Below are 11,873 nucleotides of genomic sequence, written 5' to 3' on the forward strand. Positions count from 1 at the left end.
CGAGCTACCTGATGGTCGCTTATCTCCCAATTATTGAGTCTTACTGGTTTGTTGGATGACAATTAGCTCCCAGACAAGGCATGCAACATTGCAGTGTCTCAAAGTGAGAAAGATGCTGTCCTCAGTGATTGTGATAGTGATGTGTCAGACATGGACTATTAGGGGCAAACAGGTTATTAGGGGCAAGCCAGGCTGTTGATTGCACCTGCTGAATTTATGCAAGTAGATGAGTGGAACGATGACTTACTAGTAAAACGCCTAAGGGCGACAAGCGACCTTGCCATGAAGGGTGAGGTCACGCCATGTCTTGGCCATCTGACCAGTTATGTACGTTTATTGGACCAGTTACCCATATATGGAGACCCCTGGTACCCATATATGGAGATCCTTGTACTGTATATGCTGTGAGACTCCAAACATGCTTATACTCAGTTATTTGTTATGTGAAAGTCCTATGACGTCTATGACATTTGACATCATACATAGAATCCCTTTTGTGCCCATATATGGAGAGCCCTGTCTGTAGAACCAGCCATAAAGATGGTGGTAGGTAAGTAGTAAGATGAGGGATGCAGTATGGTGGATGGTAAGTACTGTAGGTAGTTAGATGATGGATCAGGTATTGTGGTTGGTAGTTAGTAGATGAAGGACACAGTATGGTGGTAGGTAGGTAGTAGATGAGGGATGCAATATGTTGGTGGGAAGGTACTGTAGATAGTTAGATGAGGGATGATGGTAGTAGGTAGGTAGGTTGACCATACTGCTGTGGTGGTTGGTAGGTAAATAGTTAGATTAGGGATGCACTATGGAGGTACATAGTTAGATGATGGATGCAGTAAGGTGGTAGGTAGGTAGTTAGATGATGGATGTAGTATGTTTGTTAGGTAGGTAGGTAGGTAGGTAGGTAGGTAGGTAGGTAGGTAGGTGATGGATGCTGTAAGGTGGTAGGTATGTAGTTAGATGATGGATGCATTTTGGTGGTAGGTAGGTATGTACAGTAGGTAGATGAGGGATTCATTATGGTGGTAGGTAGGTAGATAGTTAGATGATGGATGCAATATGGTGGTAAGAGGGTAGTTAGATGAGCGAAGCAGTATGGTGTGGTATAGTTAGATGAGGGATGCAATATGGTGATTGGTACGGTATATGCATGTAGGTGGTTAGATGAAGGGATGATGTATGGTGGTAGGTAGGTAGTTGTATGAAGGCTGCAGTATGGTGGTAGGTAGGTAGTTAGATAAGGGACCCAGTATGGTGGTATATACTAGGTCTTTAAAAGAAGGATGCACTATCATGGTATGTAGATAGTTAGATGGTGGATGGTTGAAACCGCAGTTTATAATGACAAACGGCACGCTTTTTTTTACGGTCTATGGGTTTGCCGCTCTGACATCATGCTGACTCTCACACTCTGATATCACTGTGATGTCAGGGGAACCAAATCCCTTTTATGCCCATATATGGAGATATGGAGATCCCTGTGATGCCAGGGGTACCAAATCCCTTTTATTCGTGATGTCATCAATATTGATGACATCATCAATATTGATGACATCATCAATATTGATGATGTCATCAATATTAAGCCCATGTCTGTGAATATCTATGGGTACCAGGGGTCTCTATATATGGGTAACTGGTCCGATATATATCACTGGCCAGATGACCAAGATATGGTGCGACCTCGCCCTTTAGGGCGAGGTCGCTTTTCACCCTTAGGAGTCTTACTGGTAGGTAGTTTAATGAGGGATGCAGTATGGTGGTAGGTAGGTAATTATGGCCTTTGGTGTAAGATTTTCACTTTCTGGGATAACTATATTTACTATAAACTCTTTAAAAGGTTGATACAACACATTATCCCACCGGTCACAATTGTGACCGGTCATAAAACACACCTTTTCACCTACTTTTTCATGAAAATTCCCAAAAAATATGATTGATTATTTCAAAGGGCTACTAATGACACAATATTTGAATATTTTTATGTCTGGGAAAAATTCGGGATTAAACAGGTTAATCACATGACAATGTGTACAGTATTATGCATGTATAATCACATTAATGTTGCATTAGTGGCATTAGTGAATAATGCCTAGAGTGAACCTACAGTTAACGTAGGCCACATTCACACAGGCACGTTTTATTGCGATTAAAACGAACCCTGTAGCGTATTGTCGGAAAATCGCATCGTTTGGGCATGTGTGAAGATGCATCTGTACTATTTTGCGAATCAAAAAGAAATGAATACAAATCCCCCCAAAACTGTGGTTTCGATTCGCTACAGCATACGGTTCACTGTGGGTGTGAATGCATCCGTCTCAAATACAGGCAATGAAACATTGTGGTTTAGGCCTATATTAGCGGGTTAAATCCATAGTTATATAATAGGTTAAATCCCACTCCCGACCGGTCGCTCCCATTAGATTTCTGACCATTAGCCTACGGCCCGTGGCCGTCCCCTCAATGATTTCCTTTCTGATCACCGCTCTCTTGATCGCGCATAGTTTATTTGTGAGGAGTTGCTCACAATCAGATAAAAGGAAGTGCCACTGGAGTCACTATTGTATATCCTATACACGCACGCACACGCACACACACGCGCGCGCACGCGCACACACACACACACACACACACACACACATACACACACACACACACACACACACACACACACACACACACACACACACACACACACACACACACACACTGATGCAACACACCCACATGACCACATGACTGTACAGTGTGATAGTAGGAGAGAAAACGTTTTCTTTTTTTTTAAGTCCAGGGTGTTGCATCACTTTTATGAATGACTCACTGGAATAGAAATGTATGAGAGATAAACACTGACACCTCAATGACCTCAGAATACAACACCCTGATACAGGCCTTCAAAGCCACCAAAGGTATGGCGCCTCCATACCTTCGAAGCCCGATTGAACCCTACAACCCCCCCGTGAACTCAGATCAGCTAACATAGAGATACTGACAGAACCTTCGCTAAAAAACCCAGGACAATGATCCACTCCCACTAGACCAGGGGTGGGCAACTTTGATGATAGAGAGGGCCACTATATTTCCACCTTCACCCCAGAGGGCCACAAATGCATATTGCTACTTTGTCATTCTAGTATCTCATACAAAAGAAGCAAAAATAGAAGATTTTTTGAGCTTGTAGATCTGCTATTTTTGCTTCTTTTGAATTGGAATCCTGAATTATTTTTGTTATTTTTTAATTGGAATCCTGAAATGTACAAATAGTATTTAATTTCAAATGCATTTAGTTATGTTAACTTAACTTTATGAACTTTAATACAAATACATTTGACATGAAAAAGGACATTTTAGTACTACTATACTATGTGCTTATGTCATTAAGCTACTAAGATAGACTGAAGGAATTAAAAGGGGTCATGTTTGCATGTTTGGAAATCACTAATATATCAGTATTCTGATATTAACGTGCGGCCGCATTAAAGGTGGGGCCACCTGTTGCCCATGTATGCACTAGATTCTTCGCCCTCTTGGCCCCCAAACTGTGGAATAAACTCCCAGTTGCACTTAGAACTGCAGACTTAAGGTGGTTGCACACTGCTGCGTTTTTCGTGCCGAATATCGGAGTGAATTTCGGAGCGCGTGAATAAAAAAATCAACCTCACGTTATGTCAATCACGTTTGCACACTGCCACCCGTTTCGCGCACCACTCGGTCCCTTGCTCTCTCTATCTCTCTCTCTCTCTTTGCCCTGAAAAACGCATTTCGCAACGAAAAACGCAGCAGTGTGCAACCAGCTTTACTCCCTAGCTTCCACCGTGGTCTGAAGACTCACCTATATCAGACCCCACCTCATAGCACTTACCGTAGCACTCGCCCACCCTCAATGACCATGAAGTAATTTAGATCTTTTTTTTCCCTTCTTTTCCCCCCCTTCTTTACGTTATAATTTGTTGAAGTTTTCACTGAATAGGTGCTCGGTCTAATTGTTTTCTTAGTTGCCTACTATCTCTTTCCATTTGATGTATTGATGTTGATATGTATTACCTTGCTTATTGTAAGTCGCTCTGCATGGATCAAGAGCGTCTGCTACATGCTTAAATTGTAAATTGTAACCTCTTAAAAATAAAAGGCTAGACAAAATACTATGCTTACTACACATACTGTATACAGTAAGTTTATAGCTAAACATTTACTATAGAACAAGGGGATATAAGATTACATATTAGATTAAATATTTCATTTTTATTCATATCCAAGGGAAAACGCATTATAGAGTAGCACAATAAATCATCGTTCGAGGAAACAGCCAAAACAATTATAAAACACGCCCTCCGTCTCTCACAACTATCTATCTGACTCATTCTTTCCAGTTTCCAGAGAACAGGTTCAAGTTGCTTGCGGCGCGCGCGCGCGTGCGTGCGTGCGTGCGTGCGTGCGTGTGTGTGTGTGTGTGTGTGTTATTGCCTTTGATCTGTCTGGGCATCTGTCCTGCTCTATGGCAAACCAGGGCAACAGTAAAAAAACAGGAAGCCATTAATCTTGAGAATTTTTAAACCCAGTTCAAACCCCTTTGATCCGGTTTGGATACTTCTGAGCGCTTGAGTTACTGTACTTGTGTGTTGAACATGATCACATATGTATTAATGAAGAGTCATTAATGTTCAGATCATCAGTTTCACTTGTTTTAATGCTTTAGACTGCAGGTTCGTGTTCAGTCAACAAACAGCATGATTTACTGTCACTTGTTGCTTGACACAAATGTTTGTTCTATTCCTATAATCTCTTCATATTGTCTTTGAAGTGTTAAAGACGTCACATTCATTTAAAATTAAGGTCATTCTTTCTGTGCTACTATATCGTCGTTGTCGTGTGAAAACCTCGTATCTCCAAGTTTCAAATGTGTACGTTCTTTCGCAAAGTAAAGCCCTGCTTCATCGTCAAAGGCAGATGAAAAACAGCAGTGAAAAACAGCAGATCTACAAGCACACAACGCCTCGCACCGCGAGGCGTTGTGTGCTTGTAGATCGGCTGTTTTCACTAGTTTAAATCATTTTTTAAATGATAAATGCAAAACCAACGGTTTTGGACATACAAGGTTTTCACCCGCCAACGACAATATGCTATTATTTGATGTAGAACTTGTAAGAAATACTTACTTACTACTGTATAACAACAAACCCCCATAAATAATGTTTTTGTCCAGGTGTGGTTCATCAGTGAATCAGTATTAGTGTCTAATAGTTTAGTTTTGTGAGTAATTGATCATAATGTTGTCTGACACTGTTATTTTAATCTCAGGTTAGACAACAATCAGATCACATGTCATATTTACAAACCGACACTGTGCTGTGCTTACATCACACCACCACGCACCAGTAATGAGAGATGAAAGGCGCCCAGCTGAAGTGAACACATTCCATGTAAGTGAGATCAATATTACGCCTCTTAAGCTTGTGAATGTGTCAACAATGACTCAAGAACAATCAAACACACCATCGGCAGTTACTTCAACAATGATAATGACAGTGAGTCATAGTTTATCCCTCAGATCTCACATGTAGGCCTATAGATAGCTGGAGGCCTTGATCCATGCCTAGATTACTCCAGAGCATGCAGGGATTTCCAAACTGTTTTGACTCAGGTCACCCCTCTCATCCATGGCACCCCTGACTTCATTAATTTTTAGAACAGGTCCCCCCGGCAAGTAATTTATATTGCCCCTCGGCAAGTAATTTCAAAATAAACATGTGTTGAATGATCGATTGTATAGACAAAAAAAAAAGAAAGACTCTTGTTTTGAAATGTGCTTCTGGGCACTGTTTAGAGAGGAAATGGCTTTCAACCACAACAAAAGTGGTTCCTGTGTAAATAAGCCATAAAGCTTACTAGGATCTCCTTTTAGTTGACCTTGTACCAGTGATTTGTGCTGTCATGAAACTGTACTTTTTTCTATACAAACTGCTAATAAACTCTTCAATCAATCAGTCAACCAGACACACCTGCATTTGTTATTTCCTCTGAAGATAATTTCACAAGCTCCATGAAAAATCTTTAAACCATGATACATTGTGTTCAGACGTGAGTGTCAGGTTTCAAACACATTTCAAAGTCTTCTAGTGTACAGTATGTGTACATACAGTCTTCTAAGTGTCACCTAATAACATATTATCATAGCATCTCTCCACAACCATTCATCATCTAAACACTGACAGTGCGATTAGACATGCACTCATGGCACGCTTACAACACTCAACACATTGCCATTTGGACAGAAGTGACTGCTGAGTGTATGAAAACAGGATATTAAAGTTAATTGGCACACTCTTAAAAATGTTGGGTCAAATGTTCAACCCTTTTGCTGGGTTGACACTGTTGGGTCAAAGGTTGGGTCAGTTTGACCAAACATTGGATTAAAAATACTTAAAATTAGTAAACCATCTGTTGGGCTATGGATGGCCCGCCCACATCATCAGATAAAATGCATTGAGTTCATAACCCAAGTGTTGGTATAGGCTTTTGAATTCGAGTTTACCCAACACATGGTTCACTGCATTGCACCAACTTGGGTTAAAATAGACCCGCCCTCTCTGTCTATCAACACATTGGTTTGTGAATTGCACCACTATTGGGTTAAACTAAGTGGGTGGGCAGTTACCCAGCATGCAACTGTGCTCCCATACAGATATCTTTTACAAACTTTTCCATTATTTTATGGTTTTAGATAGAGAAAACAACATTGTATTGTAGATGATCGCAGTGGATGTAGCCCAGTCATAATCCCTAATTAAAAAATATATAAAAAAACATAGTTGCTTACAGAAACAGAAACCATGACTAAGATGGTCCAGACTGACACATACAAACAGGTTTGCTGTTTTTTTAAATGTGAAGCACCACATAATCTGTTGTGTTCAAAGTTGTGATATATTGCCACGACTAAATGCATAATTTGTCCGCATGCATTCTTCCTTGAGTAGATTAAGCATGAAAAATGTCATTGAAGAAAATGTTGAAAAAAAAATGAATAGATTTAATGTGAATGAGCGTCCAATCCCAACAACAAGGTCACTTTTAAGCCATTTTTGGGTGTTAGATTCCAACCCATCAGCAGTATCACATTAACCCAACAGCAAAGTCACTTTTAACCCATTACTTGGTTGTACAATCCCAACCCAACATGCTGGGTCACAGCCTTAACCCAACCCTGTTGGTCTGCAATAACCCATGTTGGGCTGGTCCAAAACAGTGTTACGTGTTGGGTTACATAAATAACCAACTTGGGTTGTTTTTGACCCAACAATTTTAGCAGTTGTAGGAGTGAAATGACTCAAGATTGAGCAAATAAATACATGGTATATTTCTCAACTAAAATGTATCCGTCGTTCAGACAATTAAGCTGTCAAAGACTCCCACAGAAGTTTGTTTCTCCTCCCAGGCTGACAGCACTCCTAGTCACGGTGGTGACAGCAGTCGCCGCGGGCAGGAGAGCTGACAATGAGGAGGCACAAAAGAAAAGCTCAGTGCATGACTGTGTACAGTAAACTATGACTGACTGACAGCCGTTAGATGCCGGAGAGGACGTAGGTGTACTGTATGTCTGATCAGTCGGACATTGGCATGGGAACAGGGGCGCTGGAAGTGGGGTGCTGAGGGAGCTGCAGCTCCCCTGGTGGTGGGGAGAAAAAACAAACAAAAAAAAAAAAGTTTTTTTAATAAGTCTATATATATACACACACACATAGCTATATTAAAACAATAATGTATTTGACTTTGGGGAATAAAATATGTTGAAAAAAGGTATTTGATTATCACATGGTGACCTAATCACATGGTTACCTTGCCACTTCCGGTCAGAAGGGAAGTCAAATTTAAATCCCGCTTTGATGGCACACTAGTCTCGCGTAGCCAGACAACTATGCCACAATCTCTGAATGCTATATAGAGTCTGGAACAGCAGCTCCCGAACGGCGAGTATCGAAAACGGGCATTAACGTTCAAAAAAATATATTTTAAAATGTAATTTCTGCTAAGCAGCAAGCTAAACACGCTTATATGATTTTTATTTATATAATGATAAATGTGTGTGATGTGAGACGGAAACGGAAGTGACGTGGGGGCTTCACTTCCGCTTCATCTTCGCACTCATCATTTCTTCCCCGGTCTGCCAGACTGTATGCTGGGAGCATTTGACCAAATCGCGGAGGCAACCGTCTGGCCACGCGAGACTAATGGCACACCAAAGTCTATTTATTTGAGAACTAGAAACTGTCTATAGGCTCATTGTTGCAAACTAACACCGTTGTATATGGGGAATAAAAAACAGTAGAAAACTGTTACAAAAATAATACCTGATTTTGTAGTGTGTGCGTGAGTGACTGTGTGTGTGCATGCGTGCTGTGTGTTGCACTGTGTGCTAAAATAACTAGTAACTATACAGCTCCTTGTTACACCGTTGTGCGGGGAATAAGCACCCGAAACCGTAATAAAAATAACTCAAAACCGGATAAAAAACGTGAATTTTTCGGCGTGCGGCCTTTGGCCGCACGCATGAACTCCTCCAGGCTCAGCTCCCCTTGGGATTTGGGAGTTCCAGCGCCCCTGCATGGGAATACCTGGTACTTTCCAGCAGGCACGTGCACACATAGACATCAAAGGGGGCTTGAGCCCCTTCCTTTTTATCCCTCTGTAAAAAGTGATCCTCCAGACCATGAATGCAGTTTTTACTGTGGTGAAAGAAATGCAAATGCCCTCTTTCCATGCCATACATGAAGGCAGCATTCAAGAGAATTGCCTTGTCCAAACTCTCCTGAACTTGAATGCAGCATCTTATGTTGAAAGAATTGCCCTCTCTGTGTAGAAATCTATGCCGTACGCCACATCTCCAGTATTGACTTGATTATGTTCAGTGTGGTATCAAGCACCAAAATAGCAGTCTATTTTACCAAAAAGCCCTTAGAAATTTCAGCCCCTAGCTCTCTAACATTCTCTGCACATCCCTGCTTTCCAGTCCCTAGGTCTACTCTAGGAGATATAAAGACATTACCGTGAACTTTATAGAGTTTGTCAAGTCAGACAAAGTTTGGGGAGAGAACCACACGTGAGTTTTCAGGGTGGTGTGTCATGGGTGGAGAGATGGGAAGTGCTACTGTATGTACCGGTAATACAATCTCTTGTTGGGAAACAATACATTTATTTACCGGGCAATTCAGAAAATAAATGGTGCATTTATAGCGCTTTATTCCAAAGCGCTTTATATGGATTGTGCTTACACACACATTCACACACCGATGGCGGAGGAAACCATGCAAGGCACCAACCTGCTCATCGGGGGTTCAGCGAGCATACATTTTAGGCCCGGCCAGAAAACGTCGGTCGGCAGAATTTGAGAACTCATATAGTAAAGAGAAATAAAATGATAAAATATATTTTCTTTTAACATTGAGCCTGAGGCCCAGCACGGCCAGACTAATTAGCATACATTTTAGGCCCTACCCGGCCCAGTTAGGATCAGGTTCGGGCAGAATTTTAGAACTCAAGGACACCTCGAAACTAACTCTGGGGGAGCCCGGGATCGAACTGGGAACCTTGCAATTCTCCATCCGGCCTCTCTACCGCCCACTCTATCTCTCAGCCACTGCAACCCCGTATCAAAAATGCCAGCAGGCCTAATAGGTAGAGTGATACCTGAGAATATGGAGAGGGGGTGTTATCCGGTTATCTCTAAAAACAAGACACTGAAACAGTTAGCTACTGTATACAAACAGTATAAGAAGACATTGGAAACAGAAGGGTTATTGTTGACTGACCACAAAACGAACATAAATGGACAATATTTAACATTTGAACAACTCGTTCCGAGAGTTACTGGGGAGTTCTAAATCAATCAACTACCGTCAGACTGAAAGACTGAAAACAAACTAGAAATGTGTCATCTCGAACGCTCACCTCTGCACTCACATATTCAACAGTAGCAGACCCAGCTCACTGAGAAATATAACACCACGTACAGTATACAGCAATCGTTAATATGCCTATGTAATTCAAATCATACTATACAACTGGGTGAGTGATTATGAATCAAGATCAACACAATCTACATTAAGAACTAAAACTGCCCTCAATTAAACAAACATTAGTGTTTCTCACCAACCCAGTCTTTAGATTAAATAGCATAGCAGAGAGAAAATTCAATTCCTGCAATATAACAGTTGTCAAATCTAGAGTAGTATTATCAATGTTGGCCTCTCTGTAAGGTCATAATTGCTATTGAAAGGCCCCTCCTCTCAATCAAAGAGTATCATCGTAATTCCATTACGTCACCACTACGACTACTATCTGGCTTGTAAATATTGTTTTATCTTCTGTTGCAGTCTACTGTCAGAACATGTTTTCTTAAATTTGTACGGACTCTGACAGTTAAGAGTTTAATGGTTAATAATAACCGCTTTGGAATGTACAGAGACATTTTTCGTAGGACAGACAGAATGGAGACAGGTGAGACATGACAGGAGTCATGATTAGAACTCACAAGGATGATGTTGTCTCCACCAGGAACACAATGCATGTATTTTTACACGGTTTCATGTTATTATTATTTCCTCATCTTAAAATAATGTTGGCACTTCAGCCAGGAAGTGATGTAATGACCGTATGACTGCTGCATTGTGGGAAGAAGAGAGCCTGTCAAGCCATGTTTATGTAGGCTACTTATTTATTTTACCCATTCCGACAAACACTCCACTTCAGATGTTACATGCTGGAGACCAGTGTTGCCGTAGTCTTGGGTCGCGCGCCCCCGACGACCCATATCTTTTCTCAGCCGGGGTCTCACACCCTCCCAAGTTCACACCTCGACAACTGTTTTAACAAAGAAACGAGCCTATATGCATATCAATAGACCTGTATAGTAGGTGTTGATCGACGTTCGCAACCCCCCAAACATTGAATCACCACTGCACCACTGCTGGAGACCGACTTTCAGGGTGATGCTCTGATTGGTCAGAACCAATGGCAATGACAATATTTTGCTCAGTAGGACTTTATGCAACAGACTTTATATATGCTGGCAGGACACTTGACTTAAGTCTGGGTAATGTATACCGATTAAGCCAAACGTGTGAATGGATGCGGTGACTGTCTGGTGAATTTATATTCAGTAAGTTGATGCTTCTTTTATGGAATGATGAGACCTGATTCCCCTGACATTTTCCGGTGTTCATATTATGAGAAAGTGGCTTTAGACAACAGTTATTGGAGCTGGTTCATTCTTGGAATGAAGATTGAGTTGTTACTTTAGTTCTAAGAATTTAGCGTGATCACCACAGACCCCATGCAGCTACACCAATCACATGTCACCTGACCCAGCACACTTCTCAGAATCGTCTAGCTTTACAGTAAATGGCAAAGAAAAAAAGTAAAAACAAAAAAACAATGGAAATGCAACACACATATGCACTCACGCACGCGCTCACAGTACGCATACTCAGAGGTCATAGACCAGTAATAGTTCCTTTGCAAATGTAAATTGTAAATTTGTAATTTGTAAATTAATTTGTAACACAGAATCACGTAATGTACTGTAAATGTCCAGTCTTTTTGCACACTTTGTTTTACTCTCTTCACAGCTGTTTCTGTGTGATGACATTGCAAGTTCAAAGTCCCATTCCTTTGCAAACTTCCTAATTGTTTCACAGTCAAACTAGAGCCTTCTGTGTGTAATGACTGGGTCAGGTCCATGTCGTGCTAATGGGTCTTTGTACCTCAACACTGTGGTTTCTGCAGAGAGTTGTGGAAGCAACATCATTTCCCATAAATCTGGCTGTTGGTGTCAGCTTCATGTCCTGTCCTGTTCAATGTCCTCTTGTGCCCCCAGC

The sequence above is a fragment of the Nannobrachium achirus genome, assembly GCF_963921795.1.
Source record: "Nannobrachium achirus genome assembly, chromosome: 1".
Classification (NCBI taxonomy): domain Eukaryota; kingdom Metazoa; phylum Chordata; class Actinopteri; order Myctophiformes; family Myctophidae; genus Nannobrachium; species Nannobrachium achirus.